Source organism: Kogia breviceps, chromosome 2 (genome assembly GCF_026419965.1).
Source record: "Kogia breviceps isolate mKogBre1 chromosome 2, mKogBre1 haplotype 1, whole genome shotgun sequence".
Taxonomy (NCBI): Eukaryota; Metazoa; Chordata; class Mammalia; order Artiodactyla; family Physeteridae; genus Kogia; species Kogia breviceps.
In genome coordinates this window covers 49,517,269-49,537,633 of record NC_081311.1, presented here as the reverse complement: position 1 = coordinate 49,537,633, position 20,365 = coordinate 49,517,269, and the positions used below count along the sequence as shown (strand labels likewise).

Sequence of the window (20,365 nt, the reverse complement as noted above, 5' to 3'; positions counted from 1 at the left end):
GTTTCTTTCCCCATGGTCCTAAGATGGCTGCCATTGTTCTGCTTAACAATTCAAACCCAAGTTACCTGCAAAAAGTACGTGTTTTCACCTGGGTGTCTTTTTTTTCATCAGCCTGGGAAAACCTTTCCCAGAAGCTCCCCAGCAAACTTAGTGTCTTGTCTTGTTGGCCAGAATTGCATCGGATGCTTATTGCTAACCCTCTCATTGGCGCGTGGGGTGGGGGGGATGGAAATTGACACTATTGGCTTAGACTAGAGCTTTCTAACCATAGTGTTAGGCATCCTTTTGTCATATCTCTTTTGGAAGAAGCTTTTTTTCCCCATGCCTTTTGGTTCTCTGTTCTCTAGACAACTAAGTTTCACTAAGTTTTTGCTATTCAGTACTTCAGATCAGCTAATATTTGTTGAAATCCTACTCTGTGTCATTAGCTGTGCTAAGTTCTAGGATATAGCAATGAATAAGAAAGTTACCGTTGGATACGGAAATATGCTTAAGCAGAAGAGTGCTGTCATAGAATTATACACTAAAGTTCATTTGTATTTTGGGTTTAATGCCACTGTTTATATCTTTAGTTTTATGAGAAAAGGCATCTTGAGTTTCAAAATCAAGTTTATATTCAATTTATGAATGAACTTTTGGAACATTTACAATATAACTTGTTTATAAGTTTGACCCCCCCCTTTCTGTATTAAGTGGATTACATCCTTTATTATAGAAATGCATGATAAACTAAATTATACTCTTCATTTGAGTTACAGCTAAAACTGTATTATATTTTTCTGAAGCATAAGGTTTGAGTTTTTTAGCTAATGTACTGAAAGTTTTAATAGTAATACCTTTAGTTTAAGAGCCCAACTGAAATGTTTTATAAAATGATTATATTGTAATTTGCTATTTTAAAAAATGGTTTTATAATTGCAGCTGTGATGTTTATAGCAGTACTTATACAGTATGTGGGGTGCTTTTTATGAATGCTAAGAGAGGGGAAATGAAGAAAGAGGGGATTTGGAGTGGTGGAAGGAAAAATGTACAATCAATATTGCTGATTTTGTGAATACTAAGAAATCTACTTTTTTTTTTTTTTGGCGTTACACGGACCTCTCACTGTTGTGGCCTCTCCCATTGTGGAGCACAGGCTCCGGACGCACAGGCTTAGTGGCCATGGCTCATGGGCCTAGCTGCTCCGCGGCATGTGGGATCTTCCCGGACCGGGGCACAAACCCGTGTCCCCTACATCGGCAGGCAGACTTTCAACCACTGTGCCACCAGGGAAGCCCAGAAATCTGCCTTTTGACATCTGGTACAAATAGAAAAGCAATCTTAAATTTTGTCTTAGACTGAGTATTTATCAAAAGCATATTTATGCTAGTTCTTTTTGCAAATCTTACTAATATAGGAGTTAATGGTAATGTCAAACACCTCAAAGATAACTAAAATATCCACGATTGATGTTTGTCACTGATGGATTCTGTATGGTTAGTGATCTTTAAAGTATCCCAGTGCTTTAAGATTTAACCACTTTAATAATTTTGAAAACTGAGAGGGATGTGTACATTTTTATGGCAAAAAAAGATTTTTGTAAAGGCAATTTGGGATTAAAATGAACTTTTCCCATGTTTGAAAATGCTTATTAACTTTGAGGAAATTCCAATGTTCGCTCTGAATTACAGAGTACTAGAATATATCCAGAAAGATTCGCTTTTCATTTATTATGAGTCATTAAGAAGCTCTAATGTGTTTTTAAAAGAATTACCTTTTCTTAAAATGTTTTCTAGAACTAAGAAGCTTGAAAATTTCAGGCACAAAATCTTTGGTGAAAATATTAATCCTTACAATTGTTCAGTGTTTGGTTCTGACTGGATCCCTTGTCACTGTTAAACACAGTTTATAGTGCTAAAAGCCTGTGGCAAATTACCTTATAAATTGAGTGATTAAAGTTGTTGCAGGCATTTTGCCTATGTAAATCCTATTTCTGTGCATGTACATATTTATAGATCTCTGCTTAAAGGACTGTAGTTGCAAAGGTTAGAAAACGCTTTACTTTGACTCACACAATTTCTAGTATGTAAAAAGTGACTTGCAGACCTGTATCGTGAAGCACATCCTGTCCTTTGATTGCCTTTTATTTTCCTCTTAGTAATGAAATCAAATCTTACTTGGTTTTCCTTAGCCAGTCTTAAATTCAATCCTTAGAAAAGGTTTTCTGAAGTTTATGATTTGCCATGTATTTGTACATATGAGAGAATTGAGGGAGGATAGATAATTCAGGGTCTTGGACTTTGCAGATGGTATATTTAAAGATTCTTTGTGATTATGTATTTTCCTTTTTTTAAAATTAACTTTAGATTTAGCCTAAAGCTTGTAACTTTATTTTCACACCAAGGAAGCAGTATTGTAATAAATAGTGCTATAATAAACAATGGTTGATAAGTGGTTTACATGCTAATTTTATTTATTATTTGATCCATTGTAAGTATCTGGTAGAATTGGAATCAGGCCATATATATTTTTAAAATAAATTTATTTATTTATTTACTTTTGGCTGTGTTAGGTCTTCATTGCTGCACGCGGGCTTTCTCTAGTTGTGGCGATTGGGGACTATTCTTTGTTGCGGTGCATGGGCTTCTCATTGCGGTTGGCATCTCTTGTAGCGGAGCATGAGCTGTAGGCATGCGGGCTTCAGTAGTTGCGGAGCATGGGCTCAGTAGTTTTGACTCGTGGGCTCTAGAGCGCACGCTCAGTAGTTGTGGCGCACGGGCATAGTTGCTCCGCAGCATGTGGGGATCTTCCCAGACCAGGGCTTGAACCCATGTCCCCTGCATTGGCAGGCGGATTCTTAACCACTGTGCCACCAGGGAAGTATGAATGAGGGCCATATATTTTTAAACATAGTCACTTTGATGGACTGTTTAAAACTTTATGAGGCTATGTTAATCTGCGCTTTGTTTAATGTAGTGATTGCCTCCCCTCTCTTCCGTACACCCTTAGGGAAGAACGGAGTTATTGGCAAAGAATGGCTTTGGAGGAAAATCTTTATGCCATTTCTAAAGTGGAAACACAATGCATTTATTTTTTGATTAGTATAAGGTAAATTTTTTAAGATTATGATCATTTCAGAGGAAGAAAAACACCTAAATACCAGGTCTCCATTACTGCTCTCCCTGATTTCTCTGAGTGATGGTCTAAGAGTTTTATAGTCATATGAATACCCTGAAAAATGTCAGGGGTCTGGTGAAGTTGTAGGTAACTAGTGCATTGAGAAGACTGTTAAAAGGCTTCTAAATGCAGACAAAGCATTACTAATTGCTTTCAGGGTCAGTCTGTCTTTAGTTGGACCATGAAAGATTTAGCATGGCCCTATGGCAGCCTGTCTGCTGAGTGGAGACTCTTGTCCTTAAGAAAGGCTATCTGATATGCTAGACCGTTTCAGGTTGCCCCAGTTTACATGAATTTAGTCATTATTGCCAAGACTACTAAACCTCAGTGTGACACAAGTGATACTTCTAAATGGGCTTGAAGACAAAGGCATTTTGACCTTGCAGTGGGACATAAGTAATATTCATACAGATTAAAATTTTTCTTTTTAAAATATGAAACAGAATACTGTACTACTTGACATTTCAGTTAAAAGATATTCAATGAAATTATTTTTATGATCTCTAAGTAAACAGCACACCTGCCTTTCAGTAAATTAAAATTTTTAACATTTTTCCTTGTTTAGATTTATGAACGTTGTCTCTTAAAGCAGTAGGGTACTAATGGCAATAGTAGCACAGTTGAAACCTATGCCATGGACTTAGACCAAGCAGTGCAATTAATTCTTGACCCTCACAATTCCTAATGTTCTAGGTTGAAGTTTGAAATTAAAACTGCTTACTGAGACTTTGTGATAGAAGATGAAATACTAGCTGGGTGGTCCAATTTTTGTTCAAGTAGGAATCTGAATATTGTAGAATTGTACATTTTAGTGCTGCTTCTGGCTGCTATCATTTTTCAATTTGAGATGTGATTTTTTTTTCAAAAGCTTAGGCTGATACAGAAATTTTACATGTGAGTAATTTTTTCTGCAGAACTACTATGTTGTAAAGTTGAAAATACTCAAAATGTGAAACTTCTTTGGGCAGAAGTTTGTTAAAGTGATAGATTTCTAAAGTACTGTAGAAGTTTTCGTTGACTTTACATTGAAAATGTATAGTTTTATGCATGATAAAATTTTGGTATTTCTTCTACATGTGTTATTCTGACAAATAAACATTCTTTCAGTCTTGAATATGTTCCCTTTTTCTAAACAGATTTATGAAAATATGCATCAGTTTAATACTGTCTTGGAATTCATGAGATGGAAGCATAGGTCAAAGCTTTTTGGAGAAAATTGGAAGTACAGTTTTATCTAGCCACATCTCTGAGGTAAGAAAAAGACTTTTAAGAAAATAATTAGAATAATATGAAAATTCTCATTTCTTAACAATTGAAAATAGTCCTTCTGGTTAGCTTCTTTATTCTTTAATCACCTTCCTTATGAGTTCATAAGTATCAATAGTTATAACATTTTTCTGTCCTTATAAATGTTGAACCTCTTCAGGAGTAAAAAGTATTTATTACTAATACAACTTTCTTTAATTGTAGAAAATAAGCATTAAATGATGTATATAATAATTTCTTCCCTCTGATGATGACAAAACAGGTTAGAATGGAATATTACATTAAAATGAATGTTTACATTATTCTGAAACTTTCACCTATTTAGAATTTAGGATAAAATTGTTACTTTGAATAATAGATCTTTGGAGGTAGAGTTTATTCAAAGAAGTGGGAACTGCAGTAACATCAGGGACAGGGGAGAAGAAGCTGTTCTAAGACAATATGTACAGGGAAATCAAGTTCATTATTTTCAAATCCATAGAGACACAGATTATCAGGTAAAAGGTTTAATCCTTCAGAGATCTGTACTTTAAAAAATAAAAACCAGAACATACACTTTTGTGAAGTGGTCTATAGTTTTTCCTCTTTTTTTTTTTTTTTTTTTTTGCGGTACGCGGGCCTCTCACCGTTGTGGCCTCTCCCGTTGCGGAGCACAGGCTGCAGACGCGCAGGCTCAGCTGCCATGGCTCACGGGGGATCTTCCCGGGCGGGCACAAACCTGTGTCCCCTGCATCGGCAGGCGGATTCCCAACCACTGCACCACCAGGGAAGCCCCACTTTTTCTTCTTTAAATAGTAGGTTCTGCTTCCTTATAGCATTCATTCATCATCCTTCTGTCCCTTCCAAGCTGGTCTATTTGTTTTTTTGAGAAATATTCATGACTTTATAATTGTCATTTGTTAGGTTTCATACTCTTTAATCACTGTAGTAGTTGCCATTTTTCCTTTCATGAAATGCTGTTGGCTTCTATGACCCTGTGCTCTTCTAGTTCTACTTCTTTAATTACTCCTTTAAAATTTTTTTCTTTCTCCTCCTATTTTTATTTTATTTTCGGTATGTGGGCCTCTCACTATTGTGGCCTCTCCCGTTGCGGAGCATAGGCTCCGGATGCGCAGGCTCAGTGGCCATGGCTCATGGGCCCAGCCGCTCCGCGGCATGTGGGATCTTCCCGGACCGGGGCACAAACCCGTGTCCCCTGCATCAGCAGGCGGATTCTCAACCACTGCGCCACCAGGGAAGCCCTATTTTTTTAAATTAAAGAATAGTTGTCCTCCTATGATTAAATAATGACCATCCCTAAGGTTTTATATTTGAAATTCTTGTTTTTCTTTTTTATGTCTTTCCTAATCTCTTGATTTCAGCAATTACCTCTAAAATGATGTCTCTCAACCTCACATCTCTGCTGTGACACTTTTCTAAGCTTTGACATGTATTTTCAACTTCTTGCTTCACACTCAGTGTTCCCACTTCTATTACTGGACCTCTGTCACCCACACTCAAAGTCTCAGTGCCAAATCTGATTCTTCATCTTTTCCTTCCTACTCTTAGTAAGAGATCAAGTCCTATCAGTTTTACCTTTATAATATATCATTAATGTTTTCATCATCTCTTTTCTAATCCCCTCGTCATCATCCAAGTTTAAGTTCTTATATCACATTTCACCTGAAATATTGCAGGACTTTTCCCACTTTGTGCCTCTCCTCACTCTTTTTTCCATCTGTGTGTTGCTACCAGCTTAAATTTTCTCAAAGGTAATTCTGCATGTACTGTCAGTAACTCTTTGTTAGCCTACCAAAGTAAGGACGAACTCCTGTAGTAATAAAGTCTCTCAACAGTGTAGCATTAAGTGAGTGACACCTTTGCCTGCATCCATCCATTTCTTTCTCCCTTTAAACACTTACTAAACACCTACTCTACTGCAGGCACTGTGTTAGGTGCTGAGAATATGCAACATTCGGTAAAGTGAGTTCCTTACTTTACTCTCAAAGAATAATCCGTTTAGAGATGAGTATACAGAGTTAATGCAAGTGCAAGTTGAGAAGTGCTATATGAAATTAGAAAAGTGTATTGGTATCATCTAGAAAGGCTCTACCAACATTGTTAGAGGCGAGAATTGTCAGGGAGGCTTCACATAGGGAATGGCATTTGAGTAGAGTCTTAAAGGATAAGTAGAAGATTGCTGAGTGTAATTTGGAGGCAATAGAATTTCATGCATAGAGCCCAGTGTAAGCAGGGGAAACTTGAAATGTATAGAATGTGCAAAAGACAGAAGAAATTATTTTGTATGGTTTGAATTCAGGACATGAGAGCAGGTTTGAGGGACAAGGCTGGAAGAGAGCTTGTTTGTGAAGAACTCTGGGTGCCATGATAAGGAGTTTAGACTTCATTTTGTGAATAGTTGGCAGTCTTTGAAAAATTTTAACAGAGGTATTTTGGATCATAATCGTGTTTTGTTACAATTAACATGACAGTGATGTGAATGATAGTTTGGAAGGGGAAATACCGAAAGCAGAGAGACAATTAGGATAATCTTAATTGTTGCAAGCAAGAAATAATGAGAATCTTGATTAAGGTAGGGATCAACTTACCTGAAATTATGAAAAACTTTAAGCATTGATTATTTAGCAAATGTTTAATTTTCTTCTATACCCCTTGCATGTACGATACTCTTCAGCCAATGATTTGAAATTGTCCTGTCTTTTTTCTCCCTTCTGCTCATATTATTTTTTCTCTAGGTGTGTTTTTCCCTCTTTATCTAGTTTAAGGCCCCAGAGCACTTATTTTTGTCCTTCAGAATATTACTTTTTTGAGTCCCTCTTAAATTATGTAACAATAAGTCACAAAGGAGGAATCAGAAAATAAAGAACATGGTCCCCAACCTCTGCTTATAGTCATATCAGTAAAGTATATATATAAGTAATACAAGTAATGATAACCAGCATCGCCAGGTGAAAGTGATAAATGTCAAAGGAGTCATTTATTACTTCCAGTCAGAGTTCTGTAGCACTGAGAAGTACAGATAGAACATAGAAGAGGTTATTTGATCTGGGCTTTGAAAGATGAGTAGAATTTGGTAGGTAAAGAAAGAATTAAAAGATGTTTCTGGAAAAGCTGATTGATAGAAAATGAATATTTCCATAGCAGTGTAGAAGAGGTCTTGGAGAGGGTAGGAAGTATGACATAGAGAAAGCTATATTTTAGGGGAATTACTCTAGCAATGATGTATGAACAAACATCATTAGAGAACTGGAGTGAGGAGTGAGGGAGCTTGGAAGGCTGGAGTAGTTAGGCATGAGGTAATCAGAATTCAGTCAGAGTGGTGCTAGTGGAAATAGAAAAGAAGGACTAAATGGAGTAAGGTATGTTGTGAAGGAAGAAGGGACACTGATTTGTGACTAGATGTTGAAAAGAGATGATGATGCCCACATTTTTTATCTGGACAGCAGGGATAATATTGGGCATTGTTAATAGCAAACATAAGTAATTCTTCAAATCTAGTTAAATCCAAGTTTTCTAAGTTTAAAGAAACACTAAAATTGATGTTCTGCTGTATTGTTGGTCTCCTCATTTGTTTACATACAACAAATATTTTTGCACATTGTTTTTCAAGCCTTAGCATACTGAAAAGGAGGTATTGTGAAAAAAGCAAAGTATTGTCTCTTTAGAAGAGTAGTTTTTAGAGAAATAAATACTATTCTCCTTATATTTATCTCTTTCGTTATTATTTTAAATGCTGTATAAGATTTAGTAAAATTTAAGAATGTTTAAAGTATTTCTGCAGGTGTAATTCTGACACTTACTGAAAGATGGTATCTCATTTAATAGAATTATTGCTAAATGAATGGAGACCTGTGAAGATGCTCATTAAGCAGAATTTGATGGTTTCACTCTAACAAATAAACATTAGTATGATAATGTCCTTAGAGAAATACCTTATAGTGAGGTAATATTACCTTATAATATAAAACTAACTACTTTTAATGCTTTTATTAAAGTTCTTTTCAACTCTTAATTGATGATTGATTTAGGGCTTTGCCATATTCAGAAATATTTCAACACTGTATGTTGAAAATAAAGTAGTCACTATTTGTTTTGTAATTACACATTGTGTAAAATTGGAAAACGTCACATTATTGAGGAAGGAAACATCACATTAAGAAAAGGCTTTATGGGCTTCCCTGCTGGCACACTGGTTGGGAGTCCGCCTGCCAATGCAGGGGACATGGGTTCGTGCCCCAGTCCGGGAAGATCCCACATGCCGCGGAGCAGCTGGGCCCGTGAGCCATGGCCGCTGAGCCTGCGTGTCCGGAGCCTGTGCTCCGCAACTGGAGAGGCCACAACGGTGAGAGGCCCGCGTACCGCAAAAAAAAAAAAAGGAAAGGCTTTATGATTAAACTATGTTTTCAAGTTATTTCCTCTCAAACATAAATTCGGTTAAGCTCTCAAATTAATTAATATTTGTACTATATATATTGTGTATGTATGTGTGCGTATAAATACATATGTATATGTATTTTAAGATCTCCTCTATCATTCTTATCTCAGAATAGTCACAACAGTATTTCCCAAAGTGTTGAGTATGTATCACTGGTAGTATTCAGGATGATTTTAGGTAGTACACAGATGAATCTGTAAACTTTTCCAGTTATATATTTATTTTGATAACCTATTTGTGACAAGTAATATTTAACATAGTGACAATTATGTTCACCTTTATTTTCTCTCTGTTTTGAATCAGAAATTAGAGTTAATCATACCTTCAATTTATGGCAGTAAAATTACTATCTTTGTTCTTTATAAGGCCCTTGAGTTGATATATTTTGTCTTCTTTATTCTTGACTTCCACTCCCATTTTCCTTTCCTTCCGCCATAGGAAACCATTCTACTTTGTTTGCTCTATATCTTTGAATGAATGTATCTTTATAAAACATAGTGTTGTTGGTGTGTATGTGTTTAATTGACTTAATTAGGCTTTGCTACAGATATTCTGCCCTTTTTTTTGTCCCACTGTTTTCTTTAGCACCAAGAAGTTATATCTCTTCATGTTGCTGTGTACATTCTTACTTGTTGCTTCTAACTTATGTTTAGTTTCCCATAGTGTACTGCACTACACTCTTCTACTTAGAGGCAACACACTCTTCTTTTTTTCTTTTTTTTCTTTTTCTTTTTTTTTTTTTTTGCGATACGTGGGCCTCTCACTGTTGTGGCCTCTCCCGTTGCGGAGCACAGGCTCCGGACGCGCAGGCTCAGCGGCCATGGCTCACGGGCCCAGCATTGCAGTAAAGCAGTTATAGCGCCAGGTTTGAAGATGAGCTTCATCTTTCCTATTGGTCTTTCCTTGGACTCCATTGAAAATGTATTCCCACACCTACTGTCTTCTGTAGAGAAACCTAGAACTCATGGTCGCAGAAACATCCTACAGGCCTTGCCCTCAGGCTCTTTGGTTATTGTGCTCCTCCTGAAAGGGAGACAGAGGAAGTTTATTCCCATTCTCTTCAATTCAGACTGCCTCCTCATAACTCAGATATCTTTATTCTTTTCTTAAGTTAAGTTTGGTGGGTATTCTCCTTGCTTACTTATTTGATCATTCTCCGGTTTGGATGCTTTTAGATTCCGGTGGTGGTTTGTGTTATTGCAACTGCATATGGTACTGTAGGAAGAGCATGCCACAAGATTTCCAGTAGCATCTTTTCATAATCTATAGTGACATTTCAATTCCTGTCTTTATCCTCCATCCTAATACTTCTCTCCTGTTCTACTTTCTTATATTTTCAATAGTTTCTTTCTGGATGTCTCAGATAGAAATTCCAGTTTAACTTCTGAGCTCATCTACTTCCCACCTTTTCATCCTTTCTTCCCTTCCTCCCTCCTGTCCTCCCTCCCATCCATTTTTTTGTGGGTTAAGGGCTAGAGGAGGCTTAATTGTCTCTTTTCAGAACAATTTTTTTTAATTTTAAAAAGACTACATAAATGAGGCATGAATAAGTTCTTGCATACAATTTTGAAACAGTATGCACCGAAGCCTAAAGCCCTCTTCACTACCCTCACCCCACTTGCCCTCCTTACCACACTCCCCTCCACCCCATTTGCACCTCACCAACCTTTACATTACAGGTTATTGATTTGGGGGATTTATTTTTATAAAATTATGCATAATGAGAATACTTGCCTCATAAAGTTAGTGTGAGGATTAAATGAGTTAGTACATGTCAAGTATGTATAACATGTTAGAGTTCTTACTTCATAGTATAAAAAACAATATTATAAGAAAAAGCTAATAAACTTAGAGCAAAGATAATTCAAAATATGAAATAAGGCAGAAATATTTTGGGGGAAAGGGCTTTTGCATATACTAAGGTTCCCCGTTTGATGACTTGAATGTAAATTTCTTTTCTCTAACATCTAGAAATCACCAGAGGGGTGGTGATTTGGGGAGCAAAGTTATTGAGCTAGTACTTGGATTGTTGGGTTAGTAGTAGCTGGCTATAACTGTAAGGTTTGGAGATAACATTTGTAGATGTTAGTATACTTACAAAGAACTATTAGAGTTTATTATGTGATTTTATAGTTGATTTAACTCCCCAGTTATGTTTCCCTTAATATATTAATATTATTTTTATTCATTTCATTCACCTATTGAACATTTATTGTTTTGCTTAGTAACATGCTAGAAAATAGAGGTTACAAGTGCCGCAAGATAAGTCAGAAGAATCACCTGACTAAATAAGCGTTGTGAGAGGAGGGATCACGTCTGTTTCATTGACTGTTGTATAAGTGTGATGCACGTACCAAGTAATTAATAAATACTTTATGAATGAGTGTTAGTCAAGAGCTAAGGTGCAGCTATGGTTCATGTTCTGGGTACACTAGAAGTACAGAGATGGGCCGGCTCACTCAGCCTGATATGTAGGGGTCAGGGATTGCTTACACAGATGATGCATAGACCAAGTCTGAAGAGTGAACTGTAGTTAACTTGGTTAGAAACAAAGGGAAGAACAAAAAGGGTGTGCAAAGGATGGGAGTCTAAAAGGGATGCCTGTAAATATAGAGGCTTTAGTGATTTCAGTGTAGTTGGATCATTGTAAAGGTGTGAGGAGTGAATGGGAAGATGGTGTTAGAAAGCCTGGCGGAGTCCAGATCATAACAATTCTTCTTATGTCTTGGTAATTCCATCCTATGAAATGAGACTATTTATAGGTTTTTTTAAGCAGAGAGCATGACAAGGTCATTTAGTTTTAGAAGTTAGGTTTGGTTTAGAGGTTAGCATTTTATTAAAAGTGATCATGTACTGGGCTGTACAGCAAGTCCTTATACAGTTCAAGTGACCATATCAGCCATACTTTTTGTCAACAAATACACTTAAGTTAAAACTGAGTAACAGGCGCTTCCCTGGTGGCGCAGTGGTTGAGAGTATGCCTGCCGATGCAGGGGACGCGGGTTCGTGCCCCGATCCGGGAAGATCCCACATACCGCGGTGTGGCTGGGCTCGTGAGCCATGGCTGCTGGGCCTGCGCGTCCGGAGCCTGTGCTCCGCAACGGGAGAGGCCACACAGTGAGAGGCCCGCGTACCGCAAAAAAAAAACGCCCCAAAAAACCTGAGTAACAAACAGTATATACAGGCACACATTTGGAAATTTAAAAACCTACCTCCGTAAATCCCACAGGTCAAAAATAAAATAATGCACGTCAGAAAACACCCAGAACTAAACAATAAAGAAAATTAGGACTTACTAAACTTGTGTGACATGTTGAAGCCTTACATACTCATATTAAAAGATTAAAAATATTAATAAGTACCTAATTTAAATTAGGAAAAGAACAACAGAATAAATTCAAGTGAAGTAAAATAGTTGATAAAAATAAAAGCTAACACTTGTAGAGTACGTGTTATATGTACCAAGCACTGTTCCATGTGCTTTACAAGGATTATCTCATTTAATCTTTGCAACAGCCCTGTGAGGTAGGTACTCTTTATTATTCCCACTTTACAGATGAGAAAACTGAGGCATAGAGAAAAACTTATCTGCACTTCTAGCTAATAAGTGATAGAATTGGGGCTAATTGGAAAAGTTTTTTTTTTTTCTTTTTTTAGGATATGATGGAGAGAGTTAACATAGCCAAAAGTTGGTTTCTTGAAAAGGCTGATAAAATAGACAAACCATTTGATAACTGATCAAGAAAAACCCAGAAAGCACAAGTAGTATTGGGAATGGAAAGGAGGACATAACTTCAGATATAGCAGAGATTTTTTTAAAAATAAGAGATACCTTGAATAAGTTTATGCCTATACTTTTTTTTTTTAGTTTTCGGTATGCGGGGCTCTCACTCTTGTGGCCTTTCCTGTTGCGGAGCACAGGCTCCGGACGCGCAGGCCCAGCGGCCATGGCTCACGGGCCCAGCCGCTCCACGGCATGTGGGATCTTCCCGGACCGGGGCACGAACCCGTGTCCCCTACATCGGCAGGCGGATTCTCAACCACTGCGCCACCAGGGAAGCCCCTATGCCTATACTTTTTAAAAAAATTTATTTATTTATGGCTGCATTGGGTCTTTGTTGCTGAGTGCAGCCTTTCTCTAGTTGTGGTGAGCAGGGGCTACTCTTTTTTGCGGTGCACAGGCTTCTCATTGTGGTGGCTTCTCTTCTTGCAGAGCACAGGCTCTAGGCACGCGGGCTTCAGTAGTTGCAGCATGCTGGCTCAGTAGTTGTGGCTCGCAGGCTCTAGAGCACAGGCTCAGTAGTTGTGACTCACGGGCTTAGTTGCTCCGTGGCATGTGGCATCTCCCCAGACCAGGGCTTGAACCCGTGTCCCTTGCATTGGCAGGAGGACTCTTAACCACTGTGCCACCAGGGAACTCCTACATTTTACAATTTAAATAAAACAACACTTTTAAAAATGTGACAATAAAATTGATTAAAGTGAAATAAAAAACCTAGATATTTCTGTAATTATTAGAGAATTTTAATTTGTAGTGAAATATCTGCCTCCTCCCATATACTCACAGATAAGCTCTTGGCTCAGATGATTTTAAAGGTGAGTTCTATCAAACTATTCAAGTGGTAGATATGTCCAGATATACAAAGACTGTTTGAGAGAATAACAAAATAAGGAAAGTTCCTCAGCTTATTCTGTGTGAGTAGTATAACCTTGGTACCGAAACCAGACATGGATAATATGAGAAAAAAATTATAGGTCAGTCTTTCTTATGAACATAGATGTAAAACCTAACAAAACTGTTAGCAAAACAAATCCAGTGGTGTATCTAAATGTGATCATGTCTACATTATTGCAATATAGTTCTGACACTGCCTATCCACTGTTAGTGTCAGACTCCACAGTTTTAAGGGCACAGTCCCCAACAAGACTGCCCTCACTTGAGATGCCTGTCACAAGTTTGGAGGTCCCCAGGCTACTCACACTTCTGACTAACTGGCTACAAATCCAGGAGGATTCCCATGACCGCCCCTCCACATTTGACAGTTCATTTATATGACTCACAGAATTTAAGAAAGTGGTAGGCTTATTTTTAAAAATAAATTTTATTTATTTATTTATTTATTTTTGGCTGCGTTGGGTCTTTCTAGAGAAAGCTGTGTGAAGGCTTTCTCTACTTGTGGTGAGCAGGAGCTACTCTCTTTTGCAGTGAGCGGGCTTCTCGTTGCCGTGGCTTCTCTTGTTGCGGAGCACGGGCTCTAGGCACGTGGGCTTCAGTAGTTGTGGCATGTTGGCTCAGTAGTTGTGGATCGTGGTCTCTAGAGCGCAGGTTCAGTAGTTGTGGCGCACGGGCTTAGTTGCTCCGAGGCATGTGGGATCTTCGTGGACCAGGGCTCAAACCCATGTCCCCTGCATTGGCAGGCAGATTCCTAACCACTCGGCCACCAGGGAAGTCCCAAGTGGTATACTTACGATGATAGTTGTGTTTTTTTTTCAAATTTTATTTATTTATTTATTTATTTATTTATTTATTTATGGCTGTGTTGGGTCTTTGTTTCTGTGCGAGGGCTTTCTCTAGTCGTGGTGAGCGGGGGCCACTCTTCATCGCAGTGCACAGGCCTCACACTGTCGCGGCCTCTTGTTGCGGAGCACAGGCTCCAGATGCTCAGGCTCAGTAGTTGTGGCTCACGGGCCTAGTTGCTCCGCAGCATGTGGGATCTTCCCAGACCAGGGCTCGAACCCGTGTCCCCCTGCATTGGCAGGCAGATTCTCAACCACTGCGCCACCGGGGAAGCCCATGATGATAGTTTTATCAATATAAAGGTTACAGATTGGGACCAGCCAAATGAAAGAGACACACAGGGTGAGGTCAGGGAGTCTTCCAAATGTGGAGCTTCCGTGCCCTCTTCCCCTGGGATTGGGGTGTGTTGTCCTAGGAAGCTTATCTGAGACATGGTGTGCAGTTCTTATTGGAGTTTCATTATGTAGGTGTGATTGAATAATTGGCCACGTGACTGAACTCAGTCTTCTGCCCTCCCTATCCATACTCCCTGGAGGCTGGGCTGGCTCAAAGCCCCAACCCTCTTCTAATCACATCACTGGTCATTTTGGTGACCATCCCCCATCCTGAGTCATCATTAGCATAAACTCAGGTGTGATACATGAGGCTTGTGAATAACAAAGACACTTCTGTTACCCAGGAACCAGGTACAGAGACCAGACAAAATATTTATTTAACAATGACAAAACAGAATTTATCCCAGAAATCCAAGGATGTTAATGTGTTAGTTATTGTTGCTACATAACAATTCATCCCCAAACGTAGGGAATTGAAATAATGAAAGCTTAAATTAACTTACAGGAATTTGGGAGCAATTTACTGGGTGGTTTTGATTCAGGATATTTTGTGAGATTGTAGTTTTGTCAACAGGGGCTACATTCATTTAAAAGCTTGACTGGAGGAGAATCCACTTCCAAGATGACACATTCTCATGGCAGTTGGCAGGAGGCCTCTGTTCCTCACGTCTCCACAGATTCCTTGAATATCCTAACACCATGGCAGCTGGGTTTCCCCAGAATAAATATCCAAGAAAGAGAGCAAGGAGAAAGCTGCATTACCTTTCAAGACCTAGTCTCAGAAGTCTTACTTTGTCACTTTCACTTTATTCTGTTTGTTAGGAGGGAATCTCTCAGTCCGGCCCACTCTCAAAGTAATTAGGTTCCACCTCTTGAAAAGAGGAATATGAAAGAATTTGTGGACATATTTAAAAACTACCACAGATAGCTTACTCTTTGAGAGAGCTCTCAGGGACTTCCCTGGAGGTCCAGTGGGTAAGATTTTGCCTTCCAATGCAGGGAATGCGGGTTCAATCTCTGGTTGGGGAGCTAAGATCCCACATGCCTTGCAGCCAAAAAAACAAAACATAAAACAGAAGCAATATTGTAACAAATTCAATAAAGACTTTAAAAATGGTCCACATCAAAAAAAAATCTTAAAAACAAAGAGAGCTCTTAATTTGGATTATTACTAATTAATTTATACATGAACACATTGAAGGAGGAAGCCACTGTGATTATATCAATAGATTGAGAAAAAGCACGTGATGTAATTCAACCCCATTTATGATGAAAACTCTTATTAGCAAATGAAGAATAGAAGGGAACTGTAATGTGATAAAGAATATCATTAAATTTATAATTAATTTAGGAACAATTGATATACATGATCTTGAAGTTTTCTATACATAATGTGGTATGTTTTCCCATGTGTTAAAGTTTATTCTGTATCCTTCAGCAGTATTTTAAAATTGTCCTTGTATCAGTGTTGTACACTTGGAAGTACAAAATGGTACAATCCCAGAGGGGGTTACCAAAATATCTACCAAAAGTACCATTAGACCCAGAATCCCACTTCTAGAAATCTATCCTTCAGAATTATTTACCCAAACAACAATAACAAAAGCATCTATTCAAGTTTATTTATTGCAGCATTGCTCATAATACCAAAACCTAGGAACAACCTAAAATGTCCATCAGCATAAGAATGGATAAATATAGCTATAAAATAATCACAAAATGGAATACTATATAACAATGAAAATGAATTGAAAGGAACTATATGTATCTATGATGGAAATCACTCACAGCTTTGAGTGAAAAATAAGCAAATTATAAAAATATACATATAGAATGATACAATTTTTATACCTCTATAGCAAATTTAACAGTATGCAAAGCAATATTATTTGGGATATATACCACATATTGTATAAAAACATGTAAAGACATGAGTGTTAAATACCATAATCAGAATAGTGGTTCCCTCAGAACCAGGGAAAGGGTGGCGCTTCAGTGGTATTTGCCCTGCTTTACTCTGTATCTATATAATTAGGTGAAGTCTTTGAGGCACTATATTCAGTGAGTGTAGTTCATAGACTCATAGGATATGAGACGTAGAAGTCTTCATGGTATTATTTATCTTACAGATGAGGAAACTAAGGCCTGGAGAGGGAAGTGAGTGGGCCAAGATCAGCTAGCCAATTAGGCAGAATTTGCAACTGAATCCTAGGTCTCCTGACTCTAAGACTATGTTACTTAACAATCCTTTCTTTAATAAAAATATAAGTTGATAAGTATTTAAAGTAGGAGCTGGAAGAAAGATACTAAAAGGGAAAAAAAGGACAAGTTAATGTCAAGTCTGCCACAGAATTTTTTCATGAAAACGCTCTAAACCAGCACATTTTAACCTAAGACATGTTCTGACAGAGTAAAGAAAATAAAATGGAGGTGTTTCATCCAAAACGGGGAAAACTCTTTCTGGATTTCCAAGCTCTTCTCATTAATAAACCTGAATTTGTAATCTTGAGTGTTGTTTCTCAGACCTATAGGTTTGCATGGTTTAGTTTCCTATAGTTTGTGGTTCATGCTTGTCAGGGCAGAACTGTTAACAATCTGATTTTAACACCCTGGTCTTATTCAGGGCCTTTTGTTACTTACAATTTACATATAAATATTACCTTTGAACCTTTACTTAATTGAAAGATTGCAGTTGAGTTTAGATAGTGCTTTGAAGTTCCCTTTGTCAGACCACATTGTTTGTACCAAAGGACTGTATTTTCTTTTCGCCTGTGGTTATTTCCACAATTATTTAACTTGCTGTAACTATGTGGTACTGTCAGAATATAACCCAAGCCATTGTTTGCCTTAAGCAATATTTTAGATCTTGGGAAATAATGTTTACTGATACATGTCTTTCTTAAAGACCTTTTAGTATACTCAAATATACTCAAGACATACTCAAGACCTTTAAATTTACTCACATATACTCAAACTTGAGTATATCCAGTGAAAACAGTGGAAGAAAGTTTTTTTTACTGGATCTTGACACAAGTCAGGGCTCAAAGTGAGCAAAAGGAAGTGGTGTGGTTTTTGTATCATTTCAGTTGTGTTGAGATAAGGAAATGGAATAGTTTATCCATAGCATAGCCCTTATGGGAAAGTCTCATTTGTATGTGAAAGTAAAAGGAATTGGCATAACGTTTTAATTCCTTCTGCTATACTCAATCATTCCCTCAGCAGATGTTTATTTAGTACCAAATATGTGCCAAGCACCATCCTAGGTGCTACAAATACAGAGTGAAAAAGTAGACTTATACAGCTGCCCTTACAGAGCATACATTCTGGAGCAGGTGGCAGGCAATAAACAAAACAAATAGTAAATTATATGTAAAATTACAGGTGACAAGTGCTAAAGAGAAAAAAATATATCAGGGATGGAAGATGGGAGTGCCAGGGATGTGGATGGGATTACAGTTTTAAATAGGATGAGCGGGAACACTAAATAAGAAAGGGATACTGAGTAAGCACTTGGAAGAGGTCAGGTAGCAAGTCATACGGATAGATGTCTTGAGGAGGAATGTTATACACAGAGGAACTTGCACATGTAAAGGTCCTGCAGCAGGGCCATCCCTGAGATGTTTGAGGAACCAGGAGGCCCATGCTGCTGAAGTTAGAGGAGTTTGGAGTCTTGTTGGCCATGGTAGACTTCAGCTTTTACTCCGAGTTGGGGAACGATTGGAGGGTTTTGAAAAGGGGAGTGATGTGATCTAATATGCTTTTTATCACCACTTTGGCTGCTGCGTTGAGAATATATTGTAGGTGGATAATGGTAGCAGCAAAGAGTCCAGTTCTAGGAGGCTTTTTCAGTAATCCAGGCAAAAGGTTAGTTAGTGACTTGGACCAGAGAGATAATAGTGGATGTGGTGAGAAGTGCATAGGTTCTGGATATATTTTGAAGGTAGAACCAACAGGATTTGCTGACCCATAGCCTGTGGAGTATGAGAGGGAAGAAGGGAGTTGCCAAGAATGACACCAAGACTTTTGGCCTGGGAAACTAGAAGTAGAGAGGCTATTAGTTATGGTGAGAAAGACAGGGTCTAGCAGATTTAGGGGGTAAGAGGAGAAGGACCAGGAATGATAAATTATATAGCTGCTGATTACATTATTAAGTAAATTTTTATACTATTTGAGCTATCTTAAAAGTAATTCTATCTTGTACCAGTCTTTTTTTTTTTTTGCATATGTGTTACCGAGTATCTTTTTCTGAGATATTTGACATTACTCAGAAGTACTAATTTTATGCTGATCTAACCCAGAATACTCAAGTGTACCTTTTCCTTTAATCTTTGGTTATATCAGAAAAATTGTCTCTCTCTGACCTAAAAAATAAAGAGAATTTATTGGCTGTTAACTGAAAAGTCCTTAAGTAATTCAGGTGTTGGGCAGGGTTGTTTGAGCAGCTCATTGATAGCTCCAAGGATCTGGCTTCTTTTACTCTCCCAACTCTGCCTCTGGTTCCCCTTCTGGTCCCAACGTAGCTGCCAGCAGCTGCTATTTTCTTATTCATGTTCAATCTGAAAGAGTGACTTTATCTCTGCAGGTCCAGCTGAAGTCCTTAGACCATGTTAGTACGGCTCACCCCTGAACTTTTCATTGTGGCAAGGAGATAGAATATGCTGATTGGCTTGGCCTAGGACAGAGCCTCTACTTCTCGTGCTTCAGGGAAACCTGTGTACAATGAATTTTTTAAAGTTGTAGATAGAGGAAAAAAAAGTGGAGAAAAATGGTTGATTTTTAAATTACTTTTACATTGTATAAGCACTGTGGTTAACACAGCAAGTATATGATTCCTTTTGTAAAGTGGTCAAATGAGAAGGAAAAAAAGTAAAATAAAAGTAAAGTTGCATTCAAACATTAGTTTGATTAAGATAATTTTTCTTCTGAGAGGCCTAAAACTATTGCTTTTTGAATATCTGGAACCTCAGAGGAAATTTCCTGGCAGTCCAGCAGTTAAGGCTCTGTGCTTTCACTGCCGAGGGCCCAGGTTCGATCCCTGGTCAGGGAACTAAGATCCTGCAAGCCTTGTGGCGTGGCCCAAAAAAATGGAATCTGATAGGTCGTTCTAGTTAAGAATAGTTGTTTCTTCACAGGAGAGCCCTGTTGGCATTTGGTTGAGACAGTTCTTTGTTTTGAGGGATTGTCCTTGCACATTGCATTGCATTTTCCATTTTGGGCCCTTGTCACTGTGTGTCCTGTCATTGTTCCAACCGAAAAATCACCTGTTTATTTCCATATCTTCTTTTTTGTTTGTCTGTTTTTTGTTTTTGCGGTACGCAGGCCCCTCACTGTAGTGGCCTCTCCCGTTGCAGAGCACAGGCTCCGGATGCGCAGGCTCAGCGGCCATGGCTCACGGGCTTAGCTGCTCCGCGGCATGTGGTATCTTCCCGGACCAGAGCACGAACCCATATCCCCTGCATTGGCAGGCGGACTCTCAACCACTGCGCCACCAGGAAAGCCCTTCCATATCTTCTTAGGGAGGTACAAACTTGCAAAAACTTGTGACACTTTGAAAGGGTGTTTCATATTGAGGACATAAATACAGATATACTTTGATTTGGTTTCCTGAGTGAAAAATGGATTTGTTATTTGTTATTCTTGAAGTTCTGTTTTGAC

The 20,365-nt window shown here is 38.2% G+C and overlaps 1 protein-coding gene across 6 annotated transcripts in view; it reads left to right on the top strand.

Moving 5' to 3' along the window:
* The window catches only part of BMPR1A (bone morphogenetic protein receptor type 1A), a 138,359-nt gene that overhangs the window by 71,781 nt on the left and 46,213 nt on the right, over positions 1-20,365 (top strand). For 5 of the 6 annotated variants that reach the window (XM_059053932.2, XM_067025218.1, XM_059053931.2 and 2 more), the window contains one exon: positions 4,293-4,407. The exons of the other annotated variant lie outside the window; for it this stretch is intronic. The gene's annotated coding sequence lies outside the window, so the exon portion shown is untranslated. The remainder of the gene's footprint in view (positions 1-4,292; positions 4,408-20,365) is intronic. 6 annotated transcript variants of the gene reach the window in all.